The sequence below is a fragment of the Talpa europaea genome (genome assembly GCF_964194135.1).
Source record: "Talpa europaea genome assembly, chromosome: 15".
NCBI lineage: Eukaryota > Metazoa > Chordata > Mammalia > Eulipotyphla > Talpidae > Talpa > Talpa europaea.
Genome location: NC_140083.1, coordinates 64,033,928 through 64,055,184, shown reverse-complemented (window position 1 = coordinate 64,055,184; position 21,257 = coordinate 64,033,928).

The window sequence follows — 21,257 nt, the reverse complement described above, 5'->3', positions numbered from 1 at the left end:
AGAGATTAGCATAGCCATTGACACAGCTATGGAAACCAAGATCCTTAGGCGCAAACAACACAGTTGTAGAAACTAGTATCCTTAGGTGCAGACTAGTATCCTAGAAGTCTTGATTACAAAGCATAAAATACAAGCAGGTATCAGACTGCTGTCTAGAGCACAGGTGTAATGGCAGGAAGTGGTGCTGGAGGGCCAGGAGGCTGGTAGGCCTCCCAGGCCCCAGCAAGTCTTCACTCTCTCTGGGCTCTCTGGCCTTCTCTCGAGTTCTCTCTGCTTCTCTCAGCTTCTGCTGGTGTCCCCGTGACGCCGCCACTAAAAGCCCAATCTCAGCCCAGGTGAATCCCATCTACATATGCCCAACCCTATTCCAGATGCCCGCCATCAGGCATGCATTCGGGACCGCAGGGTTCCATCATCTATCCTAATGGCAGGGCAGAAAAACCAGAACCTTACCCTACAACAGGCCCAAGGGTAAAGATATTGAGATTGAGCCCAACAGACCCCAAAGGTAAAGATATGGAGATTGAGCCCATTGTGGAATCTCCAGTCCCTTTCAGAGTCTGCATAGTTATCCAAAATTAGCAACCAACTGATGGCTCACAAGGAGTGAGCCCCTCCCAAACAAAAGAAGGCTTTATCAGTTCAGTCTCTGCACTGGCTTGGGGCAGCACCCCATCTGCCCACCTTTGACTATGCAGGTGCCTCTTTTCACCAACTCTCTCCCTCTGCAGAGCAACAGCCTTCATGCCTGCCCGCCTGCAACTATGCAGGCCTATCAGCAAACCTGTCCCTTCCTGGGCAGCTCTTCCTGCCAGCTTGTGTCTATGCAAGCGTCTTTAGCTGTTTTATCCCTTTCCTAATAAACCTGCCCTTTAAACATAACTAACGTCTCTGTCTCATGGAGAAACTCAACTCGCTGGGGGAACTCACTGCCTGTCGCTGAAACGGGAGCTCTGGTGAAACCTTTCCCAGAGTGAACCCGAGGACCCCACAATCCAAACCCACAGACTCCAAAAAACAACAACAATTTCATTCAATAAACTTGTCAACAGAGATGAAATAGGAAAAATCTTTAAAATTACAAACTACCAGAGGTCACTCAAGAAAACATGAATCAGGGCCTCCCTGGTGGCGCAAGGGGTTAAGCACCGCACTATGATAGAATCCACATACTCCGCAGACGAGTTCAATCCCCAGCCTGCCAGAGAGCAACCCACAAGGCGAAGCAGATCTCTCCCTGCTCCCCTTGTTACAGGGCAGGGAGAGGGGCACCCCAGACCCCACAAAACCTGCCTATTCTAAATCGGTTCTGCCATCCGCCACATCAACCCAAAACATATGAGACTTTAATGGGAAGGAACTTTAACACAACTAGGAAACAATACAGGAAAGGCAAAGAATCTAGTTTCTAAATCAAGCCCCCAAAGTGACCCGTCCCCTCGTGGGTAAAAGTCCATCCAAGTGGGATTGGCCCAGAGCAAGGCCCCAAAGCCTGCCACAAGTCTAAAGCATCTTCCAGTGGGGACCCACAGAAAAGGGTCAGAAACAACCAGACAAACCCGGAAGGAAAAGAGCAAAATCAACATCAAGATAAAAGCTGCCATGGTCACCTCCCCACGGGTCTCACCCACATCTATGTCACCCAGTCCGCAACCAAAAGGCAAGCACAGTTTCTTCACGTGTCTCTCGGCTCCATGTGCCTCCTCCAGGTCTCCTTCTGGCTCCATCCTGCTTCCTTCCTTCCTCAGTCTCCTCCACAGCTTCTTCTCTCCCTGCTCAGCTCCACCCTCCATTTGGGTGGGGCAGGGAACCTGGAACCTCCCCCTTTCCTGGGGACCACCCTGTTACACCCTCAGTAGTGTACTTCAGTCAGTCTGCCTGTTCTGTTCCCCACTCTGTCTCTGGCGAATTCTCTCACCCCCTCCCACATCTCTGGCCTATACCCCAGCTCTTGTATGAATAAATAAATCTTAAAAAAAATGAATCACCTGAATAAAACCTATATCTATTTAAAAAATTAATATTATAGTTAAAAATTTCTCCACAGAAACAAAAAACAAAGAATTTCAAGGTCAGACAATTCCATTGGAGAGTTCTATAAAACACTGTGGGAAATATTACCAATTCTACACAAACTCTTCCAGAAAATTATAAAGAAAATATTTCCCAACTTATTCTATGAGTTCAGCATGCTCAAAGAGCAAGATCAGAAGGCAGTATCAAAAAGGAAAACTATACCCATAGTCATAATGATGACTAATATTTTAAAATGGAAATAGTAAGTGTAGACAAGGATATGGAGGAAAGGAAGTTCAGTGTACTATTGAAGGGAATGTAAAAAGGTCAAAAACTTAATCTCCACATAAATATCCTGAAAGCCTCTTGAATGCCCTGGAGACCCTTATCTCCTGCAGCCACAGGGCTGAGGTGCTAAAATGCAAATGCACAGTCTCATCCTGCTTCTAGTTGAATCACAGCACAAACTGAATTCCCAACTTCAGTTTTCTTCTGTTCCAGTGAGGGCTGTGATTGAGAGAACAGGATCCCTTCAGTTAGAGGGAGGATATGTTGAAAGATCCTGAAGAAGTTGGAGTCACGGAGCTTGAGGTGCAGCTCTCCCACCGCCACTTGTCATCGGAGGACCCCCACCAGAGTCCCTTATGCTCCCCACTCCTGTGTTTTGATCAGCTCCTCCCCCACCCTCTATGTATGCCTCAGATGTATGGTCAGCCTGCAAGTTTTGTCTTTTCCAGACCTTTTGTTCAGTTTCTCTATATTCCACATTGAAGTGCCAGGAAGGCACAGAGCAGGTTTTCTATGATTGGAGCAGACAGTTAAAGGAGACTCCTGGAACCCTCGGTGGCTTTTTCAGGGTTTTATTGGGATTTTACCAGGTACATGGCAAGCAGGGGCAGGTGCCAGGGGGGCCATGGGGCTGGCAGGCCTCCTAGCTCCCTAGAAAGTCTTCACTCTTTCCTGTTTCCAGGCTCTGTGGGCTCTCTCTCTTCTTTGCTCTCTGCTTCTCCTGTTCTCTCTCCTGCCTCTGCTTCTCTTGGTGAATATATATCAGTACTGCAGCCATGGCCCACAAGAGTAAACAACACAACTGAAAATAGCAATGTAACAAAATGCAGGTGGCCGCCTGATCACAATCCTAATGGTGGGAGGGCAGAAAAGCCTGAAAATCATTTACCCTACAATCCACCCGTCAGGGTTTTCTGCTATAGAGTAAGCGTATAAGTGATATACAATTTCCCTTAGCAAACATAAACACTGCAGCCACAGCCCACAAAAGAATACAACTGAATACATAACAATGAACAATACAACAGAACACAAATAAGTCCAGGCCGGCACCAACCTAGTGGCAAAAGACGATTATTGGCACCAGCAGATGAACCACCACTTCTGCTGCCAAAGGCACTGCTCATGCAAGGGAGGGGAACCACTCAGGCATCTGCCGTCACACACCAGGAGCTGTCAGGCTTCCTGGCCTTCTCTGGCTGTAGTCTTGGCCACAAGTCACACACCGCATCCACCCCCAGGATGCACTCACTCTGGGTTGGCGATTCTGTCTTTGGGGGTAATCGCCCAATCCTCAGCATTTCTGCCTGTGTTCACCCCAACACTGGGCTTTCATAGCCACCTGTGCGACATGCAGACCCCTGCACTCAGGCCAACCCCTTGCACATGCACATGCACATGGGTCAGGGATCCGTGGATACAAGCTCCACATGCGACCTCTCTTGCGTCCCCTCTTCTGCTGTGGGCTCCGCCACAAGCCACGTTCCCCACCCGTCCCCCAAGGACGGGTTCCTCAGCTCCTTACCCTCACTCAGCAATGAGCAGGGCGTCACCCACAGGTGATTTTAAGAGACTCACTGGTCTTCTTAGCATACTTAGACTGCTCAGCAGCCACTCAGGGCTTCCCAATCTCAGCACCAGCTTTTGCCTTTCTAAGTTGGCTTAGATACATCTCTGCCTAGCTGCAGAGAACTCGGCGAGGGCTTCCTCCCTCAGCCTCTTGGGCTCTTCTCACGCCTGCCCCTTCCTCTACTCTGGCCGTTGCCTCTCTGGGCTTGTAAAATGTAGCAGACCCTTTAAGTCCTAAACTTATGCCATCTCAGAAGAGCAACTGAGGAAAATTCCAGTCCAAAACAATAGAGACTGGGTTCCCATGAGAAAAGCAAGATGCCTGTGCCCTTTGTACGGGAACCCAGGATATGGTGAAATGCTTCACTGCTTGTAATTGCCTGTTTTTTGCTTTAGCCCTCCTGCTTGCTTTGGTACCTGCAAACTCCCAGATACAGTTTTCGGCTTTAAAAACTCTTGTCACCCCCTGCTTGGGACTGCTCCCTACAAGAGCGACAGTCGCCAGCAGGCTGCTAAAGGCTTTTTTCAAATTTGATTCAGATTCTGGTCTGTGTCTAGAGGGAGACTCTACAACAGGCTGTGGCAGGATTGCTGGGCAGTACATAGGCTGCTTTTGGCCACCGGCCATGCCTTGATTTTCATCTCCTGGGGTTTACAAACGATACCATCCTTCCCCAGGGGCCCCAAAACATAACATTAACCTGCCAAAGTTCCTCCTCCTTCTGGTGGGATTGTCAGTCCAAATTCATGCGTTGTTCCTTGTGTCAGCACTGGCGCGCTCCGAATCGTGGTCCTTCCTTCCCCGACAATTCTGCTGCCTCAGGGGTCGTGGGCTGGTCTCCTCCTCCAGGCAAGGTCTCGTCCTATAGCTTCTGGGTCTTGTCCACCTCCTGTGCTCCTGCAGGGTCTTTATCTCTTCCCTCTGCTCCTGGTCTTTGGTCACCACCAGTGCTGCCATGGCCCAGCCAGTGTTGTTACAGGCAAACACAGACTGCCACTCCTCAGTCCCTCCTGAGGTCTTCGGAGGGTTCCACATCTGTCTGCATCAAGCCATTCTGCCGACTTACACCAATAGTGGTGCCAGGAAGGGCACAGAGCAGGTTTTCTATGATTGGAGCAGACGGGGAAAGGAAAGTTCTGGAGCCCTTGGTGGCCTTTTTAGGGTTTTATTGGGATTTTTCCAGGTACGCGGCAGGCAGGGGTGCCAAAGGGGCCAGGAGGCTGGCAGGCCTCCCAGCCCCCCACAAGTCTTCACTCTTTCCTGCTTCCAGGCTCTCTGGTGCTCTTTTTCTTCTTTGCTCTCTGCTTCTCCTGTTCTCTCTCCTGCCTCTGCTTCTCTTGGTGAATATATATCAATACTGCAGCCATGGCCCACAAGAGTAAACAACACAAGTGAAAATAACAATGTAACAAAATGCAGGTGCCCGCCATCAGGCTGGCAATCCTAATGGTAGAAGGGAGGAAAAGCCTGAAAATCCTTTACCCTACGCACATATTAGTGAAATCAGCTGATATTTATCTTTTTCCTTCTGACTAATTTTACTTCACATAATCCTTGCCAGTTCCATTCATGTTGCTGCAAATAACATTAGTTTGTCTTTTTTTTGATCATTGAGTTGTATTCCAGTGTATATATTTAATTTTTCTATGAGATATGAAACTTACACGAGGATCACATTTTTGCCCATAGATGTCTAATTGTACCAGCAACATTTGTTGAAAGGCCTATTCTTCCACCACAGAATTACTTTTCTGCCTTTCTCAAACATCAGTTGTTCTTGTGTGTGTCTATTTCTAGATTTTCAACTCTGTCCCTATTTTTACTGTTTCTATCTCTCCATGGTTATCACACTCTCTGATTATGAGCAGAGATGATTTAGAGCATAAATGATTTATTACATATAGTATATCCTCTCACTTTATCCTTTTTCTAATACTACATTAATTCAAATTGTTTTTGCCTTCCGCTATAAGTTTGATTGTATGCTGTTATGTCTAGAAAAATATGCTTGGGTTTTTCTTGGAATTCTTTTAAACCTATACATCAATTTCAGAATTGATCTGTTTGCTTTGTTGAAGCTTCCAATTCATGAACATGGCATTTACATTTATTTAGATCTTCTCTGGTCTCTTTAGAACTCATAGATTTCAGCATGTAAACACTGTATTAGTTGTGTTAGATTTTTAACTTTGTGTGCATATTCTATGAATTAAATGCTATCATATTTCTATTTCCATGTGTTTATAGACAGTATATAGAAATATAATTAGTTTTTCTATGTTAACATTGTACCCTATTAACTTCTTGAATTTGCTTACTATTAGAGCTTTATGTTTTTTCTTTCTTTTAGCCATTTGGCATATTCTTTGTAGATAATTTTTCTGCAAATTGAAACACCATTGCTGTAGATACTTGCTCTGCCAACAGAAACACTATTATTTTTTTAAAAGCTATAAACACTGTAAATCCTTTTCCTATATATTGCTCTGGCTAGTATTTTCAGGGGCATTTGGAGGAATGGAGGGAGAAAACTAACATCTTGTCTTCTTCCTGATCTTAAGGAGGCATTTTCATATTCGAATATTCCATTTTAAATAGTTCTTTTTAAAAAAATCTTCATTTCATTCAGTAGACTTATAATTCTTTTTGCTGGTATTTTCTTTCTGCCTAAAATACATTCTTAAATATTTCTTATATTTTAGGTCTCCAAACAATAAATTCAGTTTCTTTATCAAAAAAAATCTTTATTTTTTTTTCTTTCATTTTCTCTTTGTATAACATTCTTGATTTATAGTTGTTTTTCTTTGGTACATTATGTTTGTCAATCATTTGATGCATTAAGAGAAATATACTGAAACTCTTGCTTTTCATCTACATTAATGAGACTATTGAGCCACTTTGGAGGCTTTTGAGATGCTCCCTTTATCTTTGCTCTGAGAGCATGAATATGATAACCTCACAGTGAATGGCCTGTTCAGATTTTTCACCATTTTTCTTTATTGTTCTTCAAGTTGGGTAACAAATTTAAACTAATGTTATATTAAATAATAATTTTCTTCACCTTATTTATTAATTGTATGTTAATAGATATTTATCTCTGATACCATGTTTATTTTCTGGCATGTCCAATGCCAAATGTGGGCCTCCTGTCCAATGGCACAGAAGTTGCAAACTATGCCGCCAAATTATGAGAAAAGAACTAGTTTATTACAAAGTCACCTCACAGGAGAACAGAGGCAGTACTCTCAAATAGGCTCTTCAGGATAATGCTTTAAGAAGTATTTATGGGGCTGAGGAAAAAAATAAGTAAGAAATTCCATTTGGTCCGGTCTGGTCCAGTCTGTTCAGTTTCTTTGTGCTAAATCATGCTCCAACTTGAATTTGGGTCCAAAACCACAACAAAACAGAGCACATCTTGCTTCTAAATGTCCATCTAACCATGAGTTGGGCATTTCAGGTCCATCTTCTGTGAATATTTTCTGTGCAGGCAATGAGAGGTCACCTCAAGGAAAGTGCAAACTTCTCTGGGCCTGTGCTCTAAAACACAAATGTCAATTCATGAAAAATCTGTTTTTCCCCCCATTTAAAATGGTGATGGGAGATGCAGTTTGGGAATATGAAGTCAGATGAGGATTCTTGCTTTGCTGATATGAACACAACCTACATAGTGACACTGGACCCAGACCAGAAGATTCATGACTTGGGATGAAAATAGAGCCCCTACTAAAAACTGGAGACTAATGCTGACCAACACAGAAGAGACATTAAGGAAATTCAACCACATACACCAAAGAAAGGGTGGGTGGAAAGAGATGTCTAGAGATGTGGCCAGATAGGAGGTGGCGGTTCAGACCCACACTACTGTGATGGGGTGGTCTAGTAGGGGTAGAGTTGCTTGGTGTGGAAGCTCACACCTAACCATAGGAGATATGTGCAAAGATGCTGTGGTCCACCAAGTGTCTCCCCTGTGATAGAGACGATGATCAGAACTTGATCCCTCTGGACTAGAGCTGATCCTCTGAAGTGTGCTGAGAGACCCTACTTTGAAAGCCCAATATGATTTGCAGTCAAATTTTATAGTTAGATTTTAATTACAGTTATTTTGAAGTCTTTTGTTCTTTACAGAAGTTGATTATACTGTTTTGTAAATAGCGAAATTCAAAGGAGAAGTTCTAACAAGCAATCTGGAAATACAGATTTTTTTCATGGAATTGAGTAAAAATTGCTGATTCTTATGAGGAAAAAAGAATGTATAAAAATTGCTGACAGAAGATTGAGATTTGTTACATGGGATTGAATAAACTGTGAAGGACTAAAGTACTAATAACTTTTTTTGAAATATTAGCTTTTGATGTTTTGCTTTTTATATGCAGAAAATATTTTTTGAACTATGACTTACAGCAATGGGAAACTATAACTTTTTGTGAGCAGAACTGGAACATTTGCTTTCTCTCTCACTGCCTGACAATTCAAAATATGAATCTCTAGTAAGAAAATTAGGTAAAAAATATTATATATATAAAATATATAGAGAGAGAGAGATACATAAGTCAACAAAATTGTATAGGATGAACTATTTTGGGTCTGGTTTATATTGTGCAAAATCAAGTTCGTGATGGTACTCTACAAAGTCAAGAATAGACACTTAAATAAAGAACCAATGTAAAGACATGATTAAATCTTACAAATAACCAGAATTGTGAAATAACACAAGAAACCTTTCTAATTTGTGAAAATTTTATTTCCAAAATCAAACAGGTTGGTAACACTGTGGAGGTATCAATGGCAGGAGCAGGTGCTTGGGACTGTTCCATCTGGAGGTGAACAGTGAACAGCTACAAGGAGGGTAATTATTAAAAGGGTCTTATAAATTAAATGTATGTAGATTTGACAAAGAAACTATACAGTTAGAGATTTAGCTCATAGATATGCTCTAAAGCAAATGATGCTGTATAAATTGTTATTCATTGCAGCATTTTTGTTTAGTTTCTGAGAAAAACCTCAGTATCATTTGAAATGACTATGGTAAAATTGTTGTGCATCCATTTGGTATAATATTTCTAGCTGCTTATAAAAGGTGAGGTGGCACTTCATGTATTGATATAAATCAATCTGCACAATGCATTTAAATTTAAAAATTAAGAAAGGAACAGTAACTATAAATGTTACCTATAGTCAAATAACATTTGGTTTAACAGATAGCATGTGTATGGCTGTTCTTTCTTGGATTGTCTCTGTGCTGATAGGAAACCAGGAGGACATTTGCCTTTGAGAATGGAAATAGGCACACAAAGGACAAGATGGGCAAAGAGAATTTGCTTATAATTCTACATCTCTTAATTTTGAATAATGTGAAGGTATTAATTACCTACTCAAATATATGGATTTAAATGATTAACAAAAATAAATACAAGCCTTTTACCCCGTTAAAATGAATTTCTTTTATGATATCAAATTTATTGTTTCTGGAAATTTCAAAACTTAAACTTACTTTAAAGATTTCAATTTAAATATATTTATATGTTATACTACATATTACATATATTTTCATATATGTGTTATATATCTGATATTTATTAATATGGCATGATATATATTAATGTATATATATATATCACTACTTGTTTATCCTTGTTCAGGAATGTTTGAGATGCCACAATCCTTCATAAATCATGCAAGATGACTAATTTGAACATATACTCTATTCTATAAATTAATAATGAATAAAATTATTGATTTTGATTATAGCTTTTTATTTAATATTAAGACAGGTAAATTTCTTTTCACAAATATAAAAAAACACTCTGGTACAATCAGCAGTAGCAATATTTGTTAACTTGATGTATCCACATTTGGCATCAGGGGTACTTGGTTGAAAACTCCTATAGTAGAAAACATACTTATTATAGAAAGTCATGTCTTAGGCTAAGTCTTTTAACACATGTAAAATGTAAGGGCACAATTATTTCACTAGACATATATATATATCCTGACATAGATATATGGCTGTAAATTTATAAAGTATCATTATGTTTTCAAATGAATGGAAATATTGCAAATGATAATGAGATATAGAAGGTTACAAATTTCAGTGTGGAATGCAATACATGTGGATTAGATGTCATATTTGAAAAATTGTTCTGAGACCATTAAACTTAATATAGTAAGTAAAATAAATTATGTGACACATGGTAACAAGATAAAAATATTTCCAGTTTCCTGTGACTCAGATGACAATGTGCACCGCATGTCTCAGCACATACTAGAATTACTTTGAACATAGAGCTGCTCATATGTGTTTAAAAAAGGAGGGCATGTTTCCCCTGAGCCTAATGTCTTTCACAGCAAACACAGCATCACAATTATCGTACACACTGCTTCATGGCTTTCCTCTCAGCTCTTTAGACATTCCTCTCAGCCATGTTTTCTGGTTATCCTTGCATCCCCTCTATTTTAAAATTATTTTAATATTATTTTGAAGGGGGCCTCCCAAGTGGTGCCGACGTTAAAGACACAGCACTATCAAGCTATCAACTGCCACTGCAGCATGAATTGGATCCCCAGCCAGCCAGGGAGCTAATCCACATGGTGCAGCAGACCTCTCCTGCCTCGCCCACTGCTCCCTTTAGCAGCGTATTTAAATAGATCTGTCTGTACTGCTCCCCTCTCTCTCTGGTGGATCCTCCCACCCCCCAACATCTCCAGCCTATACCCCTTTCTTGTGTGCATAAATAAATCTTAAAAAAAAAAATCATTATTTTGAAAATTTGGGTATTTTAGGGGTAGGGCCTTAGATTTCCTGATGGTCACGTCCTGCCTTGCGCTAGTAACACGGTCTATACACTGAGATGACACAAATTTACACCCTACACAGACCTCTCATTGGAACTTCATAACCATTTTCAAAATGCCCAAAAGACACCCCATAGGAGCTAAATGTTGAATGGATTAATCAAATATAGATATAAAAACCAAAATCTAGAAATTCCCAGTCAGAATTGATTACATTCCTTATCATTCCTTATGATTCCTCCACCAAAAAACTCGAAACCATCAGATTTCTTCCACACATCTCTGAAATATCTGTAGGTTTAGCAGTTTTCACCAGCACCAACCTGCCAATCTTCAACAACCCACAATCTTCTTTAATCTGATGACTCCAATAAAATTGCTAAGGCCGTTTTATATACCCACAAATGCATCCATACAATCTAATCTCAACAGACAATCCAGCTGTGTCTATAAAACAGGAAATCTGATTTGGTAACACCTCTACTAAAAACCCTCCCATAGTTTCTTATTACATTTATGAAAATAAAAAACCAAAGTCCTTACACATCTGAAGTCCTACACATTACTGAATATGGGAAGAATGAATGCTCTTCAGATCTGATTATTTGTGTTTCTAATATTTGCATTTGGTCACCTGTCTGAAAAATGGCATCAAATGGTGTTAAGTATGAACCTTAAATCTCCCATAAAACAATTTTCTTTTCCTATATCCATGTATTTTATGAATCAGTTTCTGAGAAAGAAATGGAGAGGGAAAACTATGAGGTGAGGACTTACAGCTTCCGGGAAAGTTTTACTCCATCCTGCCACAACCAGGGATGTGTAGTTCCTTTCCTGTGTAATCCAACCCAATAGTTGTATTTGATTCTTTGTTGAATGAATCGCTGTGAGAAAATTAGATTTACTGGCAATATTTATAATATCAATCATGACAATTTATCTAGTGAGGGCTCTCAGAAAATAGCTATTACTTTAAATACTCCAATGATAATGAAGCAGGGTTGATTTCTCTACTGAACAGAGAAGAAATCAAAGTGGAAATATCTCAGTGAGTGGGTCACTCAAGACTATGTGACTGGATGAAAGAAACCAGGAAAGATCATAATAGACTTTAACAATCTCCACATACACTAGAATATATAAGTAAATATATTGCACCAAACTTAGAAAATCTCTTCATCAAAAATACTTTAAAAGACCTGAAAAAAAACAAGATTAATATTTGGAAATACCTTCAGTAATTTAAAGAATAAATAAAATAATTTTAAATCAGTAAGAAAATAAAATTGCCCAGTAAGATAAATAAGTAAAAAGAACAGATATTTCACATGAAATAAAACATATGGCCAATAAATTTAGAAAATTAGCAAGTTCGTTAGATCAGGGAGATGCAAATATAAGCTACATGGATGTATTTCACAAATATTTATTTGACAAAGCTTCAGATGACACCAATCATGTGAGATGATAAAACTCAAAGAAGTATCTTTTAAAGTGTAATGAAAATCATATAAAAATGAATTTGGAATTATAATAAATAGTGAAAATTTTACATACCCTTGTACATACATTCTACACTTAGAGTATTTGTGTTAAAAAGAAGAGAGGACATATGAATTTTCAAAGAATAATTGAATAAAGGGCTATTTACTACAACAAATGTAGGAAAAAAGCAAATTCCCATATACATAGAGTATGTATAGTTTAACCACATTTTGGAATGGTATATAGAAATAAAAATGAAAAAATTGTAGCTACAAGTTTTTGAAAAGGTTATGTCATTTATTTGCCTTGTAAACTTAAATGAACTTCCTTGATCATTTTTCTTGATTCTAAAAAATAGGAATCATATAGTTTTGAATATTTTATGCTATGAAATATTACATTGAAAGTGTCTGAAACCACTTAACATTAAAATATTTTAATTATATACAGTCATCATTCAAATCATTGTATTTTATTCACTTCAAACATATTTTTGTAGATTATAAAGAAAACAAAAATTAATTTCCTTTCCAAAAGCATCTCTCTCTCTCTCTGTCTCTCTCTCACACACAAACATACACACACATGCGTATGCACACACACACACAAATGCCATCAATATATTTTTTAAATTTCATTAACTCATATAACAGGAAAATTGCAATACTCTACTTTTTTACTCAGGAAATATATGTGGCTATTATAGAAGCATGTAAAAAATATACTTGTTCATTTCTATGTTTCTGAAAAAGGAGTTAAATATCCATTAATTCACTAATTCACATGCTTTTGCTAGGAGTCAAGGTTATAGATCAATGTAAAAGTTGATCTATGCTTTAGAATGATTGGATTTAAAGTCACCACTCATTCTATTCTCTATTACTTTGTACGACAACAAAAGGCTGAAAATCGCAACCATCAGAGTAAAAGTTAAGCTGTTCTACATCATATTTTGTCACAGAGTTATTTGATTGCATATTCTGTTACCTGGTTCATTCATCACAATGAAAGTGCTCATTTTCACTTAGAAATGTGAACCTTCTCATTATGCATTCCTTGTTAGTGCATGTAGTAGGATAACAAATGCCTGAAGAGGTATGAAATTACTAAATTACACACCGTGGCGTAAGCCAGTGTTACACCAGTATGTACAGTGCTTCAAACCAAATAGGAACAATAATTCTGGGAGAAAATCTAAATAATTATTTATACTCTGATATAGGACCTTCTCATAAAGCACTTACTGCATACCTGTTCATCTTTGTCTTCAATCTTAATGAGATGAGAACCCTGGGCTTCACAGGACTGCTTACTCTCATTCCAACTTTTCTCTTCCTTTGAAAAGTAGTAGCAGTCGCTTCCACAGCAGGACCACTTCCCATGACAGGTATGAAGTGGAATTTGTTTATCTTGAGACACACCTCAAAATAAGGCACATTTCATTAATGGATATTTCATGGAATGGAACTTGTTTATCTTGAAAACTAAGGTCAGTATGATTCTCAAAGGCATGGCCATTTAAAGACCTCTGTTTTATGTATTTCATTGCTTCCTGTTGATGAATGACCAGAGAATATGCGATTTTCCTGTGTCACAAAAATCTATACACTAGGAAGAGCTCGTCTCCAGATTCTGTAGATGAGAATCCTGTGGAGCCAGTGACTGTCTCAACAGACTCAAGGCTGTTGTTAAGTTAGTACTGAGAAATCTTGACTCTTCAAGTACGAATAGTCTATAGTGATATGGAGCACTTCTCCTCAAGTTAGAAATCCATCAAAGTGAATACACAGATGCTATATTAATAAGGAATCTATACATGGGAATATTAATTCACAGGTATATACCACTCAATAATCAATTCAAAGTGACAGTACAATAGAATGTCCTTGCTTTGGGAAAACCAAGCATGATTAATTACAAAAAAAAAAATGAGCAAAAGGAAAGTTCCTGTCAAAGTGCAATAACATTTAAATTACATCTAGAAATGAAGCAAAAAAGAATAATTCCACGAAAAATAAGTCTGTAAACTTTGTGTGTGTGTGCATGTGTGTGTGTATTACATACCTGTATACACTGGCAAATTTGAATGAGTACAAACTTCTGGTGAGGAAGTAGAATTTCCTTCTGGATCATTCAAATTTTCACACTTGCAAGACTTCTGGAAAACTTCAAACCATACTATAAAAATAAGATCATAAGTGCTTGAATAGCTCATTTTGTTATGATCATTTACCCAAATTCTAGATAAAGAATAAATCATGTTAACTAAATAAAAATACAGAGAAAATGTAAAATTAAAATAATTTGATGTGTCATAAATTAAAAAGAATTTTTAAATAAAAAATGTGACATGTATTACCTTTAAAGTATATGAAGGTAGTCGACACTTGCAGAAAAGATATAAAAAATAAAGAAAATATTAACAGAAAAATATGTCATCTATGCTTCAAATAAAGATTCCAATGTTTATGAAGTTATCAGTGTTTTAATTGGTATTTCATATCTGAACTCAGTGCTAAACCAGGTGATGTAGCTCTGTGCAGTATAAACTTATAAAAGATTCAGGGAATATACCTGGGAAAGAGATCAGAGGGCTAACTCTAATGTGCAGGAAAGGTTTTAAATCTCTAAAAAAAAAAAAAAAACAACCTCTTCAAAAGTCACAAAAATATGAAAAAAAAGAAATGTATGAATATTTAAGTTTATGAACACATTTTTTAAATCACTGGAGATTTGTCATATATCTGAGAATCTTCAAATCCAATTCCCCTACCACCCACCATCTTTCATCCAAATTGAATGTGCTCTTCAAAAAAATCTAACAACACCACAGATTCTTAATGTTCTCATTTATGATGAATATATCTATTGCCACAATTCAACAATCCATTCCAATACTACCATTTCTTGTGAATAATTAATTTTCATCTCCTTTCCTTTCTGCCTACTTTCACTTATAACTTATTTTGTGGATTCTTTTTTCCATACTATTTTCATTTTACCATTATAAACTATTTACATATATATTCTACAGATTTCTAGATCTTGATTTATCCCAAGGACCATCCTCCTGACTCTCTTAGAGCATTACCTAGTCTCCCTGTCTCACATGTCTCTCCATGATCAGACTTCTGCTTTCCTCCCCACGGTTTTCAAACACCTGTTATATTAATACATGTATTCAAATTCATATCTCTAATCTAGCCTCTTGCTTGATCTCCATGCTTTTAATCATATTTTATAGATGCAGACAATTTTTGTCTACTTACAAAGGTTCACTCAAGACAGAGAATAGCCCTTTTATCTGATTATTTCAGTGATATGCTACACACAAGTCAATATTTACTACTATTAATACAAAAAAAAACCCTAAAGAAATAATAGTTTAATGTTTTCCTGAGCTTCCTGTAATATTCTAGAATATACTCACCAAGATATATAAGCCTGATGCCATTTTGTATACTGATTTTCTTCTCTCCTCTAGCCATTCAATCAAAAGCATACCCTAACAATTCTCCATCTTAAATATTTATCATATATCCTTCCTACCCGTCATTACATCTTTGATGAAACTAATTCAGAAAGTCATTGTCACTAACCCTGATCTTTAAATAATTCTCAAAGTATTTTACCCCCCTCTAGTCTTTATGTATATAAATATATATATATATACACATTTCTTTATGTAAACCACAATGAACATGTCAGCAAAGATTTTGTGTTTTAGAGCTGTTCCGTGATTTTGTGGAAATAAAACCAATAGTACAATAAAATCATTACCATTATTAATATTAGCATCAACACCATCATGATTATTAACATTTCAATAGAATGTAACAGTTTACAAAGGTTCACAAGCTGTGAATTATTTTTATTACCTTATGTCTCATCCTGTCTCATTGTTCCCTCAAGAAACGTGGGTACCTGATACTCACACATGTATCCTAAGCCTGCGGTTGACAACAGGAGAAAAAAACACAAAGTTCCTAGGCTTCCTGCAATGATATGCCATGGGCATTCTGTACAAAATCAAAAGCAAAATATATAGTAAGCACTGAGCATAGCAAAGCCATCAAATTAAAAAAAAATGGAAATTTATTCTGGAGTTTAAGATTAGTGACTATTTCCTGTGATTGTGAATCTCATCAAATTTTGCATTTAAATATAACCGTAAATCTATAAGAACAAACAGTACCAAATATATTGACAAAATTATCATGATTTCCAATGCTACAATGATTTCATAAATCTGAAAAAAGAAATAAAGCTTACCTCTTCTTTTGCGCATTGCACGACTTCTGTCCTTCTGTTTCTTTGAATAGGAAAAATTACTATTCATATATACTACCTCCTTACTCATTTTGAGAACTGCAGGAAAAAATTACAGCAATAAATTTGGTATTTACTGCCTTTTATAAGGCAGAATTAATTACACAGAAATACAGAAACATTCATGCAGAAGTAATGTGTCACCATTTAATTACTTTGTAGTATAGGCAAGTTTAACGGTTATCAAATAAAGACAAAATATGCAAATATATTACCAAAATTTTCAATCAATACTCTCCCTACCACAATGACAAATAAAAGGTAAATCTAGCTTTAAAGTCATATTTTCCTAGCTGGCTGCTTTTTGTTTAGTTATTTGTATTTGTCTATCTACAAAACAGCCAAACAAATTTGCCCATAGAAAATTGGAATTTTGATTAAAAAATCATTATCAAAACATTCAAACTTTTCCAATTACACTTAATATTAGGATTTAAGCTTTGCTTATCCTTTGACAACAATTTAGGCAGCAACAACAGAGATAGAAAAAAGAGAAATACAGATTTATATTGTCTCAAGTGAACTGAATATTCCCCAACATATCAGAGGATTAAAAAAGTCATATTCTGTATAGTAACTATTTTGATATTTTGATCCTCTCATTCTGATCTATTTTCTCATCACATATAGGAAAAAGATTATATTAGATGTTTATTGACATGGATCCCAAGGTCAGTTCTTTCCAGCAAACAAATTAAAAAAAGCACTCTACATTTTGTACAGCTTCCCTAGAACACATTCTACTTGATCCCTCACTTCCTAGCAGCCTGAGACCAGGGGCTGGGGTCACACACCCACACTGGCTGATCATACCTGTGTGTTTGCCTTGGGTTTTCACCAGCTGGAGGACAAGCTAGGATGGGAACACAGCAAGGATGTGCTGGCTCTGCTGGCTTTACACCTCTGCTCTGAGGTAAGAGGCACTTGATGTGTGACTGGCCTCAGAGAGACTATGTCAGAAGAAAAAGAGCAAATGATCATACGACACCCAACATTCCTACACAGAGAGTTTCCACTTCTGATCATACCTCATTTGCTCCACGCTCTGTATCAGTAAATACAGAGAACTAGAATGTTAAATTTTATGGATGAGAGATCAACTCAAACCTGAAATCTAGCAGTTGCCATAAAACTTGAAAAACGAGGCCATGCAGAATATCATAAGATTAGGAAATTAACAACATAATTTCAAAATTATAGGAATAGTGTAAAAGGTAAATATTTACATCTGGCATGAATTAAATTATTTTTATAGCATAAAGGTAGATAATTAAATGTTCTATATATGCATACATACATATATATACATGTGTACATGTGATAAAATTAGAGAAATGTCAAATGTACATAAAGAGCCTATATTTTTAAAAAGCATCTTAAGGCCATCCATATTACTTGACAGATTACACTAAATACAAATACATACAGCATTCAGCTAGCTAATTTAAATAATAGCAAATTTGTACTTTTTATTATGATTTCTTTATATTGCCTAAAGAAATACTTTTTCTTTGAAGAAGAAAAATTAAAACAGAAACAGAGATAGGTTTAAAAATATTGAATGGGTTTGAAGGCAGTCCTTTAAAAGGATCAAAAAAATCATCTTTTTGATTAGCTGTAACCAAAACTCTCAGAAGACTATTAAAGAATTATAATTTGTTTAATTCAATGAGCAGCTAGCTCTATGCTCTACTTAGTACTACAAGTAGTTGTCACAGGAGTAAAATCAGGTTTTCTTTTCTCATATCCATCACAATGATCTGTGCACCTAAATGCCTCATTGCTCTTATGCTTTAAAATTCTTCCTAGAGACCTGTAGTAGTAATAGTTAAATCCACCTCTATGGCAATGACACTGTATGGAGTCTTTTCAAAAGCATGTTTCCATAGTTTGAGATTCCTTCCCCATCACTGCCAAAGCAAAAAACTGCCTCATCCCTTCTCAATAATCATGGCACAGGTGAGACTCTAGCTATTTCTTTCATTGATTTGCCTTTAGCTGTTCTTTGAAAGGATCTAAGTGATCACCTTCAGGAAACTGGTCTCTGACATAAAGATGATGAAGGAAACATTCTAGAAATATTTCAGGCAATAGGGCTTTCTCTTAAAAGTAAACACTTATTTTAGGCCTGCCCATTACCTACATACAATCTCCCAGGTCACAGGTGTGATTACTCTTCTGGCTGCGTTCATCTGTCTGTGCCTCTTAAGTCAGATTCCCCCAACCCAAATGTGTCATTTAACAGAAATATATATGATAATGATTATTTTGCCACAAAATTGTAAGACTTTATTAGTAAAGCATAATCAAGACAGCAAACTGACCTTGACCACGTCTCTGAAGGGTGAGCAGTGTGATCTCTAAGCTCTGAGAGCAGTGTGTCGCCCCGGGGTGGAGAGTAAAGGGTTGGCTGCAGTTGGTTCCTCCTCTTCCTCTGAAGATGCAGTGAATGAAGCCACTGACTTTGGATCTTGACCTCATCATCAACCTTATATGTTAGGAACTGGGTTCTAAAAATTAAAATTTAACTCAACTTAGCATATACTTATGGCCTTTGCTCTTAAGCAAGTTGTACACACTTAGGTCTGCTGTTGTTCAACCTTAACAAATCAGCTGATGCATATATAGTCCTAAAAGTCTGGGGGTGGGGGGAAACAATGGAAACAATTATTAGCAATTTTATTCTTGGGCTATTTTTGAGCCAGGATTATCATTTCTTAAAAATTTGAGAAAATCTAGCAAACTATATAGCTTTGAATGTTTTATCACAGTATCTACAGCAAGTAAAAATATTAAGTATTATTGTCAGAGTAATGGGATATCACCTCATTATTTTTTTTTTGAGAATTTTTTTCAATTTTCTATTTTGAGCAGAGAATGCACTTGTTGTTAATTGGATGATTATAAGAAATTTCCCCCATAGTTCTTACTTGTCCTTAAGACACCCACACACTTTGCACCTAAATACCAAAGTATTTTTAGTACTTATTCTAATATTTCCTCTACCCTTTTTCTAGTTCAACTTTCTTTATCTTTAAGACCCCATTAAGATATCTCTCATACTTTGCTATTTTTATATCCATCAAGACTAGTCACTATCAAAGAAAAGCATAAACTATCATTGAATTAAAGAATAAAGAGTAGAAACCAATATTTAAACTTAAATGACATAAATAAGTAAATGAGAGACAAGTGGAAAAAAAAGATACTGAAGATGACACAGTTAGAACAAAGCAAAATGATTGCAAGATATAGATTACCTTAAACTTGATATAAAGAAGGCAGAATGCATAAAATCTTGAAATAATTTCCAAAAAGCAAAAGTCCAAAGAAAAACAGGTTTTTAGGATTTATTTTATAGTACATATTTCTCATGTACTATTTTTAATTACTACTTTTATTTTTATTTATTTTTTTAAAAGATTTATTTTTTATTTATGCATACAAGAGCTGGGGTACAGGCCAGAGGAATGGGAGATGAGAGGATTCACCAGAGACAGAGTGGGGAACAGAACAGGCAGATGGGCTGAAATACACTGCTGAGGGGAGCATGGGCAAGACGGGAGAGGTCTGCCAAGCCATGTGGGTTGCTCCCTGGTGGGCTGGGGATTGAACTGCTGCTGCAGAGACTGCAGATTTGCTTCATAGTGCTGTACTTAACCCTTTGTGCTACCAGGGAAGCCCACTACTTTTATTTTTAAATCAGTAAAAGTAAGTGAGTATGGAGAAATATGAGTCCAAAATTCTTGATTATATTAGAATGCAAAGAAAAGAGGAAAATTTTTAAATTTGGAAATAAATAAGAATTTGTGTGGATAGAATTAAAGCAATAAAGGGACATAGTATGCTTTTCCTGATCTTTTTGCTATTTCCATAAATAACTGTTCAATAACTGGCATGCTGACATATTAAATTTCAAATTATTTGGAAGAATTTCAGTTAGTTTGGACTTTAATAATGAAAGATCTAGGTATTACTTTGCCTTCTCCAGTTCTTGCCTCTAGTAATATTTTTCTTGCATCAGATTCTAAAGCAAAATAAAGGTCTTTCACTTGAGTAAAGGTGTCAGCAGTGTAGAGACCCTGATGAAATTGGAGGCATGGAGCATCAGTTATGATGAGTCTTCATTGCCTGTGGAAGAGGTTTCCTCACCGCCCCCCCCCAGTAGCAATGGCCTCTGTACATTTTATTGAACTGCTTCTCTACCCCTCACTGACAGCATCTTCTCCATCCCTGTCAGAGAGGATCAACTCTGCATTGTCTGAGTGTGCTGAGATGGATTCCCTGAGACACCAACCATTTAAGACAATTCTTTTCAAGGCACACCCCGGGGGACTTGTTTTTGCGTCCAGATCTATAACTGGACTCATGTCCTAGCAGGACCTCAAAGGTGTGACCTATTAGCTACATTCTAAAGGATTACTTGAGTTTTCTAATATATACACCCAAAAATCCAAAGATAATGAGCAGGAACGGATCCTGAGGGTGTAGGATAATGGTGGAAATGGATGTAAATGGTGGAAATGTACATGGATAAGACTGAATATATTGACATGAACTAACAAAACAGATATTCTGTACGTAATCTTGCAGCTCAGGGAGTTATGAAAGGGCCTGACAATATGACTGGATGGCTGCTTGGCTGATTAGTTGGTAGTTGGTTGGTTGGTTCACTGGTGAAAACCTGAAAGAAATGTGGTCTAGACCTGCTGTGATTTAATGTAGGGATTTAAGGGGACCGAAATGTCATAGTGGATTTAAGACATACTCACCCACA